The sequence below is a fragment of the Myotis lucifugus genome, unplaced genomic scaffold (assembly GCF_000147115.1).
Source record: "Myotis lucifugus unplaced genomic scaffold, Myoluc2.0 scaffold_53, whole genome shotgun sequence".
In the NCBI taxonomy this organism is placed as follows: domain Eukaryota; kingdom Metazoa; phylum Chordata; class Mammalia; order Chiroptera; family Vespertilionidae; genus Myotis; species Myotis lucifugus.
Window position 1 is genome coordinate 4388416 of NW_005871101.1, and position 20365 is coordinate 4408780.

The 20365-nt window shown below is 38.8% G+C and overlaps 1 protein-coding gene across 3 annotated transcripts in view; it reads right to left on the reverse strand.

Moving 5' to 3' along the window:
• The window catches only part of SERPINI1 (serpin family I member 1), a 78016-nt gene that overhangs the window by 55137 nt on the left and 2514 nt on the right, over positions 1 to 20365 (reverse strand). The gene's annotated exons all lie outside the window — the stretch shown is intronic.

A 20365-nucleotide genomic window follows, 5' to 3' on the forward strand; every position in this document is an offset into this window, starting at 1 on the left:
TGTCTGATGGCGAAATCTGGCCCTGCTTTCTTTCTGCTAGCATTTTCTGATGTATCTTTTACATCTGATGGGATGTTGTTTTAGGTAGTTTCTCTGTTACCAGCTTCTTACTGAATTTTTGTATTGTGACCCATTCTCCAGGTCTATTTTTCAATTGGGAAGTTTCCCACATATGCATGAAAATATGTTCATTCCATAGTGTAAAGTAAAACATCACAAAGTTACAAAGCAGCATATTTAGTATCAGCTCACATATGCAGGATAAATCCCAAATTGAGTATGTACGTGTGTGTGTATGCATACACTCATACATAAAAATCTCAGTTGTGCTTATTTCTGTGTGGTGTGAATTTTCTTCTTGCTTGTATGTACTTTTTAATGAACACGTGCAACAGCAGAATTACATGTTTTTAATAAGTAAGAATCAAACAACTTGCAACCAGCTTATAAGGGCAACGGAACACCTAAACTCTTGGTGAAATAAATTTTAAAAAGTAAACCTCAAATCACCTCAGGGTCTCAGCCAGGGGAATAAAACTGACAATTATTACAGATTAAAAAAAATAGCCACTCTAATTGGCAGTGGAGGTTAGGAACAAGTTTAGATAGTTTTCAAATAGCTGCAGAGGTTATTCTAATGCAGCCACCTCAGTGGACATCCCCTCCCCCACCCTCATTATCAATCTTCTTGGGGGCCCCAGGGCTTTTTGAGAATCACTGGTGCAAAAAAAGAAAATCAATAGGGTTTCTGGCATTTATTGAGTACCTGCTATGTACTAAGCACTTTCAATGATTTATTTCATTAAACCCCTCAGTGCCACGAGAAAGGAACTTCACAAAAGAGGAAACAGAAGTTCTTTCACTCAACAAATACTGTGCTTATTAAGCATCTACTATTTTCCAGGCACTTTTCTAGGCTTGGTGATACAGCTGTGAACAAAACAAAGAATCTGCTTTCAAAAGTTTACAATCTAAGGCAGTGGTTCTCAACCTTCCTAATGCCGCAACCCTTTAATACAGTTCCTCATGTTGTGGTGACCCCCAATTTCATTGTTACAAATTGAACATAATTAAGGCATAGTGATTAATCACAAAAACAATATGTAATTATATATGTGTTTTCCGATGGTCTTCAGCGACCCCTGTGAAAGAGTCGTTCGACCCCCAAAGGGGTTGCGACCCACAGGTTGAGAACCGCTAATAAGGGCTCAGAAAGTGAACTCATCCAAAATGCAGACAACATTTGAGCCCAGCCTGTGTTCCATGTTCTATATGCCCACTTTCAGAGACTCCTCATCATCACATCCTTTTCTGAACAATCTGGTTTTCTTCAAACCTCAACATCCACGATAGACTGCTGTTCACTTTAAGCAGATGGCATCCAGTAGGTACTGGGCTGGGCCCTGGACACAGTGAGGAGCACAGCAGACAGGGGCCCTGCCTATGGAGCTTAATCAACCCAATAAACACACAGGAGTATTTAATTGCAAACTGTGTTAATGCAATGAAGAAAACATGATCACGCATTATGTGAGGGAATAATGAGAAAGAATCACAGGGGCCTACTTTAGACTGGGAAGGGGGCCAGGGACGGCCTCTTTGAGCATGCCATTTATGCTGAGAAGCTGAAGGATAAGTGAGTTAGGAGGGAAGCAGTATTCCAGACACAGGGAAAAACGAAGGCCTGAGGGCAGGAAAGAGATTTTTTCTTTTAAATATATTTTATTGATTTTCCACAGAGAGGAAGGGAGAGAGACAGAGAGCCAGAAACATCGATGGGAGAGAAACATCAATCAGCCGCCTCCCGCACATCTCCCACTGGGGATGTGCCCACAACCCAGGCACATGCCCTTGACCGGAATCGAACCCGGGACCCTCCAGCCGCAGGCCGATGCTCCATCCACCGAGCCAAACCGGCTCCGGCAGGAAAGAGATTTAAGAAGGTGCTGAAAGAAATCAGTGAACAAAGGGAAAGAGGAAGCTGGGTTAAGTAGTTGGGCGCAGATCATGTAGGGCTCTGGAAGCAGCAAGGATGTTGCTTTTTCTCCTAAATGCAGAACTTAAAAAAAAAATAACAAAGCAAAACAAAGGGAGAGAGAGCCCCTCGGTCCTGGGGCTGACGCTCTAACCATTGAGTCAAACCAGGCAGGGCTAAATGCAGAACATTTGACAAGCTATTTACAGAAAGGGTTATAGGGAATCTAGAGTAGAAGCCTAAGGACAAATTGAGTGGTGATTGCAATGATTTCAGTGGTTCTCAACCTTACTAATGCTGCGACCCTTTAATACAGTTCCTCATGTTGTGGTGACCCCCAATTTCATTGTTACATATTGAACATAATTAAAGCATAGTGATTAATCACAAAAACAATATGTAATTATATATGTGTTTTCCGATGGTCTTAGGCGACCCCTGGAAAAGGGTCATTCGACCTCCAAAGGGGTCGCGACCCACAGGTTGAGAACCGCTGATTTAGGTGAAAGGAAACAGTGGCCAGATTAAGATGGCTGCGATTGAGACAGAAAAAGAGTAAATAGGTTGTGGATATTCTTATTGAAGAGGTAGACTGAACAGGACATAGATAATAGAAAGGAAGGGTGAGTCCAGATGACACCATCTGGGTGGGTGGGGGTGCCCTTCACTGAGAAAGAGAAGAATGGACCAAGAACAGAGACGGGTGAGAGACGGGGATCAGGGATTTTGTTTTGGATTGGTGCATCTGAGATACTTATGAGACATCTACTTGGGAAATTAAGGATGTACAAGGCTAGTTCAGAGTATAGATCTGAGATAGAGATACCGTTGGGAGTGCTCAGCACATTTAAGTCTATCCCTTCAGGAGGATGGGATTTCCTGGGGAGTGTGGAGAAGAGACAGTCTATGGCCAAGCTCTGGGAAATTCCAATACTTGAAAGACTTAGGACGATGAAGAGAGAAAATGATCATTCATGTGAGCTCAGAGCCTGGCAGAAAGAAGGCACGCAATGCATGTTTATTACTAACTTGGAAACAAAACTGTACTTTAGTTGCTGTTGAAAAACATTTCCCCAGCTTGGAAGAACATATTCTAGGTTGGAATAGCTGATGTATGAGGTTGAACCATGTTAACTGTTTTCTTTTTTGTTCTTGTTGTTTGTTGTAGGTTAAAAGTAGCCAAATGTTGGAAATTTCATAAAGTTCAACCTTATAAATACAATTTGAAACAAAATCCATTTATATCATGGGACAGTAAACAGTTCTAAAATGTTGCCCTTTCATACTTGAGGAATAATCTTTTGCTAACATTAGAGGCTTCTTTTGCAAAAGATATTAAAACAAAAGGTGCTGCATACCACTTACGGGCTAGTTATACCCTGGCAATTAAGCCAACAGTCTGAAAATGCCATTGACAATTTATCACCATGTTCTGACTACCGATAACCCCAATGTTATTCCCTGGTAAATCCTCACATTGAGGAGGGTAAGCATGTGCAGTTTCACACATCTCAACTTTCTGGCTTTTTAAATATCTCTGATTCCCTACTCCTCTCTGCAGGGAGAAAACATTTAAAGGACATTAATAGACATAGTTAAATGCTCTACAATTTAATCTTAGCATGGAGAGACTAGCTTTGAAAAACTATTCTGAAACAGTTTGAGTTACTTTGTATAATCACGGGTCTAGTTCATTTTAGCAAACAGACGTATTCCAAAAATTTGTTAATAATTCAATAGCATATTTTAAATTTACCAAGAGCTCATGATTTAAAGCTGGGATTACAAACTCAGATGTCAAATGTGTGAACTGGATCAGTGTAATAGAAAGGAGTGGGGTCTGTGGCAACTGGACAGGGTATTCCTCACCTAAAGAAAACATTTTTTCTTCTAAAACTGCAAAACAATTCTGTTGGGATGAGATGGTGGGAGAATTTCAGCTTGCCAATTTCCATAGAATGGACCATATATTGGTCACTTCTGAAGTAATGAATGAGCTATGTTTAGGCTGGAAACAAATGCAAACCTAGTACTATGCTGGATAACCCACATAGCTTCCTGTCTCACTTCCCTCTTGTATAAAATGAGGATCAAAGTAGTACTTATCTCATCTATATAATAAAAGCCTAAGCGACCATTATGGCGGAACGACCAGTTGCTGTGATGTGCACTTGACCAACAGGGGCAGACACTCAACGCAGGAGCTGCCCCTCGGTGGTCAGTGCACTCCCACAGGGAGAGCAGCTGCTCAGCCAGAAGCCAGGCTCACAGCTGGTGAGCGCAGCAGCGGTGGCAGGAGCCTCACCTGCAGCAGTGCTAAGGAGCAGCGAGCCGAGCGGTAAGGAGCTAGCAGGCGGGCAGTAAGGAGCAAGGGATCCCCGATTCTGAGAGGGATGTCTGCTGCCGGCTTAGGCCCGATTCCCCCAATGGGCAGGCGGACATCCCCCGAGGGGTCCCGGACTGCAAGAGGGCGCAGACTGGGCTGAGGGACCTCCTGCCCACGCTATGAATTTTGTGCACCAGGCTTCTATTAGAATTATTATAAAAACTCAGGGGAGGGTAATGTATGTATGTAAAATACTAGCACAGTGCTTAGGTAACAGCAAAAGACCAGTTTCAAAAACCAGTAGAGTATTCTGGATTTCTCTCTGACAACACCCAGTATTTCCTTAGAACCTTTCACTTTCTCTTCACCTTCTGTTTCCACAGATAGGTAAAGAAGTATCAGACATATGATTGTAAACCCATTGCTCAACATTACCTTTCTATTTCATTAATTTCTAAGTGCACTAATCCTGTCCTTATTTTCCCATGCTAAACTGTGCTGCTGAAATAATACTTCTTGTAGAGCTTCCTAAATTCAACCTGAAAAAGAAAAAGCCTACAACATAATGTACACTAGTCATTTCACATGTGCGCCCCTAAAATAAACACATCACTATCAACAACCATTATTTTAGATATCTGGATATATATGTACTAGAGGCCTGGTGCACGAAATTAGTGCACTTGGGGGGGGGGGGGTCCCTCAGCCCAGATTGCGAAAGGGCATAGACCAGGCCGAGGGACCCCACTGGTGCAGGATTGGGGCCAGGGAGGAACATGGGAGGTTGGCCAGCCAGGGAGGGACCACAGAAGGGCTTCAGGGCGTGTGCTGCCCATCTCGCTGTCCCGATCTGCTGGACCCCAGTAGCAAGCTAACCTACCAGTTGACTGTCTGCCCCCTGGTGGTCAGTGCACGTCATAGTGAGCGGTTAAGCAGCCTTAGCATATCATTAGCATATTACTCTTTGATTGGTTGAATGGCAGACTGGACAACTGGACACTTAGCATATTAGGGTTTTATTATATAGGATGTGTATGTGTGTGTGTGTGTGTGTGTGTGTGTGTGTGTGTAATTATACATAGAAACACTTTGGTTTTCTTAATTTCTCAGAAAATAAGTCACCCTGGCTGTGTATCTTACCAATACCTGTGAATTTACTACCTAAGCACCTAAATTTCTTTCACCATTTGCACAAAACTTAAAGAAACTATGTAATCCACTTTCCTTTTCTTCAGAAAACTAGAAATGGAACTATTTATCCTCTTCCTCACATCTCCATGTCATCATTCTGAGCCTGCTGTTCTTCATGCATCCAACTCATGCCTACTCAGCATCGTCCCAGGGCACGTGTGCACTGGACTTGACTGAGGTATCGAGACATGTATACTTCAGACATCCATGCTTTAATTCCATCCCTCCATTAATATCGAGAGGTTTATACCATTAAATAATTGTTAATTTGTTAAAGTGTTAATTGTTGTTAAACAGGAAAATGAACCGTTTACTAAAAGTAAACAGGCTCTGAATGAGGGCTTACGGGGGTAATGGACAAATAAAGTGAATTTTACAGCATGAAATTTGGCTAGAATGGGAAGCTTATTTCCTGGATTCTAAGGTATATTTTGGTGGGAATTTTGGATCCATTTGATGAGTGAAAGCTTCCTGTTAAAGGTTTTCATTTTCAAGTTATCCTAAAGGGAAGAAAGAAAACATAACTTAAAATATGAGCTGGTGCACTATTATATTTAAAGTAAAAGTGGGTTAATGCTTTTGTCAGCCTTCTAATCAAATGGTTGTCGTTACTTGTATAAAGATAGCAATTAATTCTAGTTTGTCATAGATGGTTAATAATTCCCAGTGATGGATTATTCATTCTAGACTGCTAGCAGAACACAATGTTTTTATAAGGGCAGGAAGGATAATTAATATGTTTTGTGGCAGTTAAGAAGCAGGTGTCTAACCAAAAACTAAAAATTTCCAATTAAGGTGACATAAAAAGAAGGTGATATGAGAGTAATAACAAAAATAAAAAGAGAGGAAATGAGACAGTATTTTAACTAAAGTTGACTTCCTTAATCTAGAAGCTGGGTGAGAATTTTTACTAGTGATGTATCATTGTCTCAATAAGCCATTACTTTTATAATCTGAAGCAGATGAATGAATATAATGTGTTTAAGACAAACATTTAAATGCTTCAACTTATTTATAATTAATACTCTTTTTTAAGGTTTTCAAACTTATTTTTTATTGTAGTAAGAAAACAAAAACTTTTCCATCTTAACCATTTTGAAGTATATACAATCATTTCCTTTTGTACTACAATTATTCATTCTACTCTTATTGCTCAGATTCACAACTTTCTTATTTATTCTTCATTAGCCCCAACTATCTTAATATAAGACAACTAGAGGCCTGGTGCACAAAATTCATGCTCTGGTAGGGGGCGGGGGGGAGATCCCTCATCCCAGCCTGCACCCCCTTGCAGTCTGGGACCCCTTGGGGGATGTCCAACTGCCAGCTTGTGGCTGGATGGCATTGTGCTGCTGTACAGCCTGCTGCTTGAGCTTTAGCAGCTGCTGCACGTACATGGGCTGGGCCACCACGGTCTGTCCTGTGAACACCATCGAGTGGGTGAGTCAAGTGCGGGGGCAGGCTCACCCTGAGTTCCCTGCACTTTCCTGAGTCACTGAGTTGTTCAGACTGACTGCCTTCTACAGAGAATGGCACCGGGATGGGACCTAAGCCGGCAGTGAGACATCCCTCTCACAGTCCAGGACCGTTCAAGGGATGTAGCAGTGCACCAAGTGACAGGCGGCCAGGGAGGAGCCCAAATCGGCCTGGGCACTGTGCCGCTTGTGCTCATCCCAGCTTGCTGCTCCTGCTGCCGCTGCTCGGTATTACTCCCACGGAGTTGAGAGAGGCTCCCGCCGTGGCAGCTGCGCTCGCCAGCCGTGAGCCCAGCTTCTGGCTGAGTGGCGGCTCCCCTGTGGGAGCACAGTGACCACCTGGGGGCAACTTCTGCATTGAGAGTCTGCCCCTGGTGGTCAGTGCACATAATAGTGACCGGTCATTCCAGTCATTCCGTGTAACAGTCACTTAGGCTTTTATTATATAGACTAGAGGCCCGGTGCATGAAAATTCATGCACTGGAGGGGGGGTCCCTCAGCCCGGCTTGCCCCCTCTCACAGTCCAGGAGCCCTCAGGGGCAGGAGGCAACTGGGCGATCAAGGGAAGGCAACGCCCCATCAAACCGCTGCTGCTGTGACTGCCGGCAGCGCAAGCCTGAGCCTCAGGCTGGCCCTGGGCAGCTGAGGGGACTGGGGGAGGGAGGTCTCTGGAGGCAGGCACGCGGAGTGGCAGGCACGCGGAGTGGCCAGGCCCGCCTGGGCGTGGGCCCAGCCTTGCCGCGCCTGCTGCCCCGGCAGGGCTGAGTGGAGTGGGCGCCACCATCTTGTGGCTGTGGGCACCGCCATCTTTGAGGGTGGGGCAGTCAATTAGCATATCCCCTCCTTATTGGCTGTGGGTGCTGCCATCTTTGAGGGCGGGGCAGTCAATTACCATATTCCCTCCTTATTGGCTGTGGGCACTGCCATCTTTGCGATGGTGTGAGGGTTAATTAGCATAGTCCATCTTTATTAGATAGGACTAGAGGCCCAGTGCATGAAATTGTGCGCCCTCTCGCAATCCTGGACCCCTTGGGGGATGTCTGAAAACTGGCAGTCGGGCATTTCTCTTGCAATCTGGAACACTGCATGCACAAATGACCATAATTTTCATACAGGTGAAAGGCATCTTGCTGTTGTATGGGCAGTTTTTTCCCTGATTATAAAAAGTACTACATAACATGATCCTTCTGAGGCAATAGCACTATTTTCCCCATCTTATGGGTGGAAAAACTGAAGCAGAGAGAAGTTAAGTAATTGGCTTTGTCACACAGTTATAAGTGTCAGAATCAGGGCTGACCACAAAATGTGCAAGCCAGACAGATTCCATGCATGTTATCACTGCATCATCCTGTTTTTTAGTGTTAGAGTAGGGTCCCTAGGCCTGGCCAGCGATCAGGGTCGATCTGCGGGGAGACTGGTGGGCGGGGAGCTCGGGGGGGGCCCCTGCTGGCACCCACCTTGGCTGGTGGCCTGGTGCCACCTGCTGGCCAACCTTGTCCCCCAATCGCCCCACCGCCGGTCACCTCCCTCTCGGTGGGGGGTGGGGGGCAGTGCACATCATAGCGACCAGTCATTCTGCCATTCAGTCGATTTGTATATTAGGGTTTTATTATATAGGATAGAAAATATTGGTAATTATGGAGAACCAGCTTTCAAATACAGTAAGCATACACACACTTACCTGCGGGTTGACTTCTGACTTGTTTTGTAATCCCTGTGCTGTAGCTAATAAGGAAACAAAAACTGCTGATTCTGTGTCTCAAATCTTCCTTGAATCTACAGCATCATTGCTACCATCTTTGGTCACTGTCTTCACCTCTGGTTCTTCTGACACCAAGAGACATGTTTTCTTCTTTTTCAGATTGTTTTATGTATTTTAATTCTAAATGACCAGTGCAAAAAGGCTTATAGCTATTACATTTTTACCAGTATAAATTACCTTTTTTGACTAAAGGTTTTGTCTTCAATATTCTTGTCTTACAAAATACAGCCATCCTATGTTTTTTGAATGATTTTGTCTATTATTGCTTTGCCACCCTTGTACTTTTTTCATTTTTTTATTAGTCTCTTTAACAAGCGAAATAGTTTGCTTTTGTTTTCTACCCAGCATGGCTGTTTCTACCTTCAATAAGGACTAAATTTATTGATAATTATAACAAATTTGTTTAGCATTTTGTCATGGTTCTTGTTTACTCTTTTTCTTTTTGCTTTTAAATATATATTTTCCTTTGTTCTTTAATATGTATTTTCTATGAATGTAAAGAATAAAACAACATCTACTGACTCCACAAATTGTAAAATAAGGCATTCAAATATGCTTTCTTACATATCATCTGTTTTGAAATGACCTTGGAGTATTTGATCCACAACATTTTCTCTACCTAAGGCATCATACTTTATAAGACTTATTTTTAACATATTGTTTTAAAACAAAATAGCAGAAACTACTTAAATGTCACATATTATTTTATAGTCCCAATCTTGAATTCTAAGTATGCATTTATTGTTGCTGTTGCTGTTGGTGGTGGTGTGTGTCTTCCTTGTATGACTGAGGAAATTGTTCTTTTTTTCTCATGCACACTGAATCAGAGCTGAGCTGGATAACCAGTTTTGAACCATAAACTTATTCCATGGCAATTCTAGATACGTTGTTCCATTACCTGCAGTCACTAAGTGCTGCAGAAGAGAAGTCTGATGACAAATTGATATTTCCTCTCTATTTTTTTTATCTGTTTGGAGTTTTTAGACTTTTGATTTTTCCCCCTTCATTTTAAAATTTAAATAAAACACAACATTAACAAAGTGTGGCTAGATCTCTTCCTAGAGTGGAATTGCTAGGTCATATGCTGACAATATAGTTAACATTTGAGGACTAGCCAAGTGTTTTTCAATGTGGCAGCACCTTTTTACAATCCCTCTGAGAATTTACGAGGGTTCAATTTCCTCTATATCCTCTCTAATACTTGTCATTATCTTTTTAAAATTTTATTTTAGCCATCTAAAGAATGTGAAGAAGTATATCATTGTGATTTTGATTTGCATTTCCCTAGTGGCTAATGTTGTTGTGTGTCTTTTCATGTGCTCATTGGGCATTTGTATATTTGTTTGGAAAAAGAAATGTATTCATATCCCTTGCCTATTTTAACTGGCTTTTTATTTTTGAATTAAGAGCTCTTTATGTCCTTTGGATACAAGCCTCTTCCCAAATATTTCATTTGCAAATGGTTTCTCCCATTCTGTGACTTGTCTTTTCACTTTCCTGATTGTGTCCTTAAAACACACAACTTTTCAATTTGATGAAGTCTAATTTACTTAAACTTTCTTTTGTCACTTGGGCTTTGGGTGCCATATCTAAGAAACTATAGACCAGCGGTTCTCAACCTGTGGGTCGCGACCCCCTTTGGGGGTTGAACGACCCTTTCACAGGGGTCGCCTAAGACCATCGGAAAACACATATATAATTACATATTGCTTTTGTGATTAATCACTATGCTTTAATTATGTTCAATTTGTAACAATGAAATTGGGGGTCACCACAACATGAGGAACTGTATTAGAGGGTTGCGGCATTAGGAAGGTTGAGAATCACTGCTATAGACTAATCTAATGAGACAACAATTTATGCCTGTTTTCTCCTAAGAGTTTCATAGTTTTAGCTCTTATGGTTAGGGCTGTGATCCATTTTGAGTTACATTTTGTATATGGAGTTAGGTAGGGTCCAATTTCATTATTTTGATGTAAATATCCATTTGACTTAGTATCATTTACTGAAGACTATCCTTTCTCTTGTCAAAAATTAACTGACCATAAATGTAAGGGTGTTTCTGAACTCTCAATTCTATTCCACTGATACATACATATAAGTCTAGGTTCCTTGCATTTCCACATAAGTTTTAAGATCAACTTGTTAATTTTTGCGAAAGAGATAGCTGATATTTTGATGCATTAAATCTGTAGATTTGGGGAATACTGACATCTTAACAATATTGTCTTTCAATCCACAAACATGAGCTATCTTTCAATTTATTTGGGTCCTCTTTAATCTCCTTTAGTGATATTCTGTGCACCACTTTGTGTTTTGGGTATATAACTCTTGTACTTCCTTTGTTAAATCTATTCCTAAGTACTTCTTTTTGATATTATTGTAAAGGAATTATTCTTTATTTCATTGATTTATCTTGATTCTATATCTTGCAACCTTGAACTTTTTTATTAGTTCTAATAGAATTTTGTACATACAAGATATTTCATTTGTGAGCAGAGATAGATTTATTTCTTTATTTCTAAACGAAATGCTTTTCATATCTTTTTCTTGCCTAACTACCTTTGGTAGAACCTCTGGTTCAATGTTGAATAGAAGATACTAGTATTCTTCTCTTATTCCTGACTTTAAGAGAAACTATTCAGTCTTTCACCGTTAAAAATGATGTTAGCACCTGGCCGGCATGGTTCAGTGGTTGAGCGTCGACTTATGAACCAGGTCACAGTTCGAGTCCCAGTCAGGTCGGGTTGCGGGCTCGATCCCCAGTATGGGGTGTGCAGAAGGCAGCCAATTGATGATTGATGATTCTCTCTCATCGTTGATGTCTCTCTCTCTCTCTCTCTCTCCCTCTTTGAAATCAATAACAATATATTTGAAAACATAAATAAAATAAAAAATGTTAGCTGTGGGTTTTTTGTTAGACTGAGGAGGTTCCTTTGTATTCCTATTTTGTTGAGTGTTTTCATCATGAAAATGTGTTGGATTTTGTCAAATGTTTTTCTGCATCTATTAAGATGATCATGTGTCTTTTATTCTGTTGATATAGTAGATTGCATTGATATATTTCATGTTAAACTAACCTTGAATTATTGGAATAAATACCACATCATCATGCTGTATGATTTTTTAATTGTTGCCAGATCTGATTTGCTAGTATTCTGTTGAAGATAAATTTAAATCTATATTTAGATTTTCTATTTCTTCTTACGTTGTTTGGTAGTTCGTGTTTTTGTAGAAATTTGTCCATTTCATCTAGGTTATCTAATTTGTTAACATATAATTGTTCATAGTATTCCCTAATAATCTTTTATTTTTGTAGGATTAGTGATGTTCCTTCTTTAGTATATTCACTTTTAAATATCATTTTCTTCTAGGTAAAATAAAGTACCCTAACTTCTTTCTTAATTGGCCAGCATGGCCTCCTACAATATTAAATATACTGTTCAATCTTAATTTGATATACTGTTCTGTCACTTTATTGTGCTTTGCAGGTATTACATTTTTTACAAATTGAAAGTTTGTGAAAACCCTGTGTAGAGCATCTATTGGTCCCATTTTTCTAACAGGCTTAGACAGCGGTTAGCATTTACTAGCAAAAGATACTTAAAACTATTTAATTGAGGTGTGTAAATTGTTTCTTAAGACATAATGCTATTGCAATTAACATACTACAGTATAGTGGAAACATAACTTTTATATGCATTGGGAAACTAAAAAATTTGTGTGACTTGCTTATTTGCAATATTTGGTTTATTGTAGTGGTCTGGAATCAAACCCACAATATTTACAAGGTATGCCTATAATTGTATTTTAAAGCCTGGGCTTTACGTTTCCATATATTTAGGTTGTTTGGCTATTACATCAATTTCATTGTCCCTATACAACATTTTGTGAAACTCTTGAAAATTTCCTATGATTAAATGATACCCTTCTCAGTTTTCTAAACATTTATTTTAGGAGTAGGAAATACCTAAATGTAGAGCTTCAAATCTCCATTTGAATTAAAAGTTATAGTTCATTGTAAAATAAGTCATAATAAAATCAAATCATAAATTTAATACAACACTATTTAATGAACATCTACCACATGCTAGGTGTTGTGCAAAGCACTTTATGTGAAATCACATTAGTGTATCAACATAAACAGCCTTTGAGTCAACTTACGGATTGCAGAACCAAATTTGAACCCAGTTTTGTCTGATTGCAGAGCCCACATTCTTAACCAGTGGTTGACACATTTATTTTGAAAAGGGCCGGATAGGAAATATTTTAGGCTGTGGGCCATGTGGTCTTTCTCACAATGACTCAATTCCGCTGTTGTAGCAAGAGAGCAATTTTAACAATATGTAAATGATGGGCATAGCTGTGTTCCATTACCATTAGACTTACAAAAAAAAGGTAGTGAAGCTGCAAGCTATAGCTTGCCATCCCCTGCTCTTAACCAAGGCACCATGCTGCTTTACTTCTGCTTCTCAAAGCCTTCCCTGATGACAATATATAGCAATTTCTTCTGCTTCTGGACTTCTACCAGAGTAACTGTTCCAATACCAAAGTAGCAAAGTACATAACCCTTGTTTTTATATACATGTGTCTTGCAATGTCTTCTTTTGTTAACTATAATGACAAAAGATCATGCCAAGGAATAAGTGATTTCATATACTGGGAGGAACAAAAGTAGATTTAGTTATGAGTATGTGAAGCAAAGACTTTATTCTTGTATTATTATTTCTTAATCATTGTATTATTTTCCACATGAACAACTATAAACCTACTTTTGTCCCAACCTGTATTTTGTTGTATCTCTTCATAACACTCAACCCCATGCGACAGACTGTTAAGAGTAATTTAGAAATTTATATGTAACTATATCTGGAAAGTTTTGTCCCAAAAAAGCCACTCACCTAAGATCACATGATACAATGTAAAAATTGGACAATAAAGTGTTGATATGGAAATGCAGACAACTGTAATATAGCCAAGATCAAAATCGTTGATTATGAGTTTTTTTAACGTAGAAAAAAATAGGCATTTATTTTTATTTTCTCAGTTTCAATTTTCTCCTCAGACTTTCCTATTTCAAGGGATTATATCTTATTATAAACATAAGTCCAAGATGTGTCATTATAAGAATGAGTCATAATTTAGGTAATGATCACTATACAGATGTCAATAATATTTTTTACATTTTAGAAATGAGTTATAACACCATTTGCCAGGTGTTATTCCTCTCTATGAAATGATGGCTTATTTTGTGGTGTTTGTTTTTTTTTTTGGGGGGGGGAGATAAATTTTCTTAAAAAGAATCCTAATATTCAATTGTTCTTTCATTTGCCTTATACCCATAATCTCAAATGCAGTCCATTTGGAGGTTTAAAGCAGATTTATGATAAAATCATCCTTTCAAGAGTTACTGAATATGAAAATACAGGACAACTATTTAATGTGGTATGGGCCAGATAACCTTTTAACCAGAGATACCTAGTCTCTGAGGAATGCCTTTGCCTAGAAACTTAAAACTTGGTAGTCACAGAAGTGAAAACTTGGTGTAAGAAGATTGGGGTTTTCTAATCTGGAGATAAAACAAACTGGAGGCTCTGAGTCAGAGTGACAGAATGAGAAGGAATATAATTTAAAGTTAACAGGGTTTTAATGATTAAAGTAAAGCTGAAACTGTTGACTGGTTACTCAAAAAACATTCTCAAACTACTACTCTCTTCTTTTACCCACCACAAAGGCCAAAAATCTTTAATATCTCAACATCCCTTGAAGTTAGGGACAGCCACATGCCATGGGCCAGTTGTTCAACAGTGGTCATTTGCTGGAGGTAATTGGGAAAGCTTTTTATTTCCTGATTAAAAGAGAAAGGCTCAATAGGTACACCCATTTCTCATTATTCTGCTCTGAACTGGAATGTCAATTACTTTTGAGCCACATAATGTATATAAAAATTTGCTTTAAGGTAATCTTGGATAAAAAGATTTCTTTCTCTTTCAAACTGTTTAATTTTATATTACAATTATTAGCTAAATCTGATATTAAAAACATGAATAGTGCCCAGCTGGTGTGGCTCAGTGGTTGAGCATTGTCCCATGCATCAAGGTAGAATATGGTGCTAAAACAAGGGGGTGTATTTTAGGACTTTGATATTGCAACTATGACTCTGGTAGAAGTCCGGAGGCAGAAGAAATTGCTATATATTGTCATCAGGGAAGGCTCTGGGAAGTAGAAGTAGAGGTTGCTGGTTCAATTCCTGGTCAGGGCACATGTCAGGGTTGTGGGCTTGATTCCCAATAGGGGACATGCAGAGGGCAGCCAATCGATGTTTCTCTCTTGTCAATGTTTCTATCTCTCTCTCTCCCTCTCTCTCCCTCTCTGAAATCAATAAAACATTTTTAAAAAATGTCAACAGTTATTATTAGGCCTTTATAATTTTAAATAATTAGTATTCTATTTTTAAAAGAACATATCAGAAACTTTGAAATACAGAAAAAATGCCTTTCTGTCTTAGATTTAGTTAATGTACCTTGTGCTCAAACCCTCATAATACATAGTTAAGGTTTCCTGATTTAGCAAAAACAATTAATTATACCACTGTTACATAGCTGTGAGAATGCTGGTATTGTACAAATTTCATCCAGTATTAGATGTCAAATGAATGATATAGATACAATTTAACCTGCTTTGAACATAGAGAAAGTGATTTAATATCTGTAAGCAATTAGGATACTTTGTAGAGGCTTTTAACTGGAAGGCTGAATGTATTTAAAAAACATTAATTGCTTCAATGATTTTAAATTGCTCTGTGAAGTACACAACAATTAAATGCTCCAATAACTGATTTAATTCAAGTGAGTGCCCCAAATTATTCATCACAATACAGCATCTATAGCATACAGCAGAAAAACAATAAAATTAACTCTTCAAGTTACACAGAGTTAAAAGACCTCACATAAAACTAGTTTTTCAAAACAAAAGTTAAGTTATCAAAAAATGGCAGAAGCAATCCAGTGTGAGGCAAAATATCAAAAGTATGCCAGTAAGCTCTTCGGAGTCTATTCAAAAGAAGCCAAAATGGTGGGGCAGTGGGAGGGGGAGGGGACTATAAAGTTGATAGGTAATCATTGAATCGTGCTATGGAGATCACTTTGTGACACCTGAGTTACTGTTACTGAGAACTATGGTCTGAGCTATATCTGGGAAAAACAATACACTTAGGAAAATGAGGTTATTAAATCAAAGTAAATTCCATCTGCCTGCCTTCCCACACTAAATTATGAGCTGTATGCAGCTCAGAAGATTCCTTTCCTACGCTGAACCAGAAGGGGGCCTTGAAGCAGTGGCTGGACTGTGAGGTACCATGCACACACTTCAGCAGCCATGCTGCACAGACCACCAGCACTGAGCCCTGTTAGTGCCAAATCTCAGAGCTCATCCCTTCCCATGCTGGATCAAAGATGACAAAAACCTGTATAATTTAGGTATAATAAGCCTGAATAAGGCCTCCCAATGCAACCATTTCATTAAAAATAAACATGTAAGACCAGGTGAATTTTAGTTAAGCTAAAGCCTCATATTACAATTATCTATTTTTCTCTATTTCTGTGTCAAGAAGAAAAAAAAAGTCTTAAACTGTGTGTGTATGTATGTTGGGGAGTGTCACTTAAAAGCACCTCTTTGAGTCAGCACTGTTCTAGAGGCCAGGAGAAATCACATAAATTCCAAATGACGTCCAATTAGTAAGTTTATATCTAAATTACACACACGTATATATGCATGGTTGCAGTTAATAGCAATATTTGCTCTATTCATTCAGAAATCCAACAAAATACAGCAATACTTCTACTTAGTTCTATATAAGCAATTATTGTGGGCAGAGGGCAGAATTTGGTGCTAAAACAGATGTCTAAGAAAAATCACTTTTCTAGTTGTACCTGACTGTGAAAAATATAAAGTGATACTTTATTAGTGGTTGTCAAGTATTTAAACAAATTGTTACCGAGTACAAACAATGCCTAAGGCTCTCAAAATAAATGCAAAGGTAAATGAAACTGTCTTAGTTCTGAAGATCCTCTGCATCTGGTAAAGACAGTTATGAACTCAGCTAACTCTGCACAAGGCACAATGCTAAGCATTAAGAGTAATGCGGAAGGAACATGATGAAGGAAGATTAATCAATCATTAGTTCTAAGCCAGTTTGTATATATCAATATGCTAGGAATCGTTAAAACACAAAGGACAGTTAAATATCTGCAGTATTAAATTTACTACTGAAGAACTATTTACAATTAACTAGACTTCTCCAGGTCTTATAATAATGAAAATAAAAAACACATTGGAATTCTTAATTCTAACACTAATCAGATTAATCCGTTTCTACAAGGTCCAAATGCACAGAACAATAAGTGCTCAACTCCACATGCATGTCAACGCAATCAGTCTGACTTTTCTTCTTGTTGCTTTTTTTTTTTTTAGAAGGAATGATTAGAAAAATGGATGGGCCAATTCAGGTTTTATAGAATGAAATATTGAAGGTACTTTATGGGAGGTAACATGGTGGTGAGCCATACAGAGGCTTCCTTGGTTGTAAAAAGACCTCTGGTGCCACCAGTGGGAGAGCCGCTTCCACTCACTCACATCCCCTACCCTTGGGACAAATTTAGAAACACTGGCACACAAAGTTGTAGATAAGTCCTTTTGCAGCCCATACAGTCTGAATCAAATTGGGCTTAACTGACACTTTTGCAAAGGCTAACCAGCACAAAGACATCCTCAGTAGGCTTAATTAATAGTAATTATTCTGTGAGGTAGAATAATAGAATAATAGTAATTTTTCTTTGATAGACAATTGACTCTTGTCTATCAAAGTGCAAGACATCTCAGTGAATACAATCCACTTAAACAAATGGGCAAAGGACCTGAATAGACACTTCTCCAAAGAGGACATAGAGATGGCCAATAGACGTATGAAAAGATGCTCAATGTTACTAATCATCAGAGAAATGCAAATGAAAACCACAATGAGATATCACCTCACACCTGTCAGAATGACTGTCATTAATAAATCAACCAACAGGTGCTGGCGAGGATGTGGAAGAAAGGGAACCCTCGTGCACTGTTGGTGGGAATGCAGACTGGTGCAGTCACTACGGAAAACCGTATGGAGTTTTCTCAAAAAATGAAAAATGGAAATGCCTTATGACCCAGGATTCCACTTCTGGGAATATATCTGAAGAAATCTGAAACATTAATTTGAAAGAGTATATGCACCCCTATGTTCATTGCAGCGCTATTTACAATAGCCAAGATTTGGAAGCAGCCCAAGTGCCCATCAGTAGATGAGTTATAAAAAAGCTGTGGTACATTTATACAATGGAATACTACTCAGCTGTAAAAAAGGAAGGAAATCTTACATTTTGCAACAGCATAGATAGACCTGGAGAGTATTATGCTAAGTGAAATAAGCCAACTAGAGAAAGACATGTACCATTTGATTGCACTGATATGTGGAATCTAATGAAAAAAATGAACTAACAAGCACAATAGAGACAGACTCATAGGTTCAGAGAACAGACTAACAGCTGTCAGAGGGAGGGAGTTTGGGGGGCTGGGTAGAAAAAAGTGAAGGATTAAGCAAACAAATAAACTCACAGACACAGACTACAGTATGGGATTACCAGAGGAAAGGGGGTGGAAAAAGGGAAGAGGGTAAAGGGAGGATAAATGGTGATGGAAGGAGACTTGACTTTGGGTGTTGAACACAATACAATATACAGATGATATATTCATAGAAATATACACCAGAAACCTATATAATTTTATTAACCAATAAATTCAATAACGTTTTTTTAAAAGTATTGGTCAATGGTTCTAATTTAGTAGGTGGTTCTAGGGAATTTATTTATTTATTTATTTTTGAGAGAGAGAGAGAGAGAGAGAGAGAGAGAGAGAGAGAGAGAACGGGAGAATGAGAGAGACATCGATCTATTGCCTCCCATAAGTGCAACCTGGGTATGTATCCTGACCTGGAATAGAACCGGTGACCCTCCAGTGCATTGGACAACCAAGTGAGCTACACCAGCCAAGGTTAGGGCTATTTCTTTATGCTAAGCATGATATGCAGCACTCAGAACCAGCAAAAGATAGAAAAAAGTGTATAGTCCAGCCCTAGCCGGTTTGGCTCAGTGGATAGAGCATCGGCCTGTGGACTGACTGGGTTTGATTCTAGTCAAGGGCACATGCCCAGGCTGCAGGCTCCATCCCCAGTAGGGGGCGTGCAGGAAGCAGCCAATCGATGATTCTTTCTCATCACTGGTGTTTCTATCTCTCTCTCCCTCTTCCTTCCTCTCTGAAGTCAATAAAAATCTATTTTTTTTAAAAAGTGTGTATTCTACAGGAGCTAATAATATAGTTACTTAAAACACACTCACCAAACTTTAAAAACTAAATTCTGAAAACAAGAGGTAAGATTAAAAACAGAATGACATATCTTTATCTTTGTATAATAATTAATCCTGATCCCCAAAGCAGTTCTTAACCTTAGGAGTTTGGTTTAAAAGGGGACTGGTGTGTGTGTGACTCTAGTTCATCTTCAGTGTCTGGTTTAAGTACCTCTGTTATTGCGGGGCAAAACATCATTTTAGGTTTTTACTTCTTTTTAATATTATATCCAGATAATAAGTTTCATTTAGAAGTGACTATACATGCATGATCTTTCTGCTTTCCTTTAATAACCCATTATTATTAAAAATCTAATGAATTAATGTGAGTCTGACTCCAATTAAAATGGCAATGTAGGAAAGTACTGTATCCCACTATGGATATAGGCCTCTAAAGATTAATGATTGGGTGGGAGGCCATGGAATCACTTATAGGCATTTAATTAAAAAAAGTCAAATCTCTTTGTTCTTGATAAGGGTATATTTCTCAGTTTTCTTCATATCTATTCCCACTTGGTAAAGCCCCTAACCCTACCTACTCCACTGCACCAAAATCATTTGATCTTGAACCTTTAAGTCATCAGTGAATCCTCCTGCTAGAAAGAGAAATCCATGCTACTCAATAGGCTTAGTTATAATTTTCAATTAAAAAATCATCCAAAATATACTTTGTAACCAAGTCTGGCTAAAGAACATTAATCTCCAGAGCATCTTCCATTCAAGAGAGACATTCTGCACTCCGTTGTTTTTCTTTCTCATCATATCATATATTCACTGATAGCCATACACAAATAATAAAAATCAAGAACAGAATAAATACAGTAATATGCTTTTAACCTAGGTAGTGCTTTACATACATTCTGAACTGCCTTGTACTAAACCGTCTCAACACCAGTAACATACAACAATGTCTTCAGATTATCTGAGATTTAATATGAACATCAATTTAAAATATGTCAAGAGTTCAAGATATACTACCCAAGTACCATATATTGCTAATGATATCCTCCCTTATAAAAACACGATCTTCTTTCTCCCAAGTGATACAGGAACCCAATCTCATTCATTGACATAATAAAAAGAATTCATCTTGGAAACAGGTGAAAAATCCAGTGCTTTAATATCACAAACTCATTCCTTCCTAATGATATGCTATCCTTCATTATAGCTCAGAGTAAGAAAACATATGCATAGTTGGGA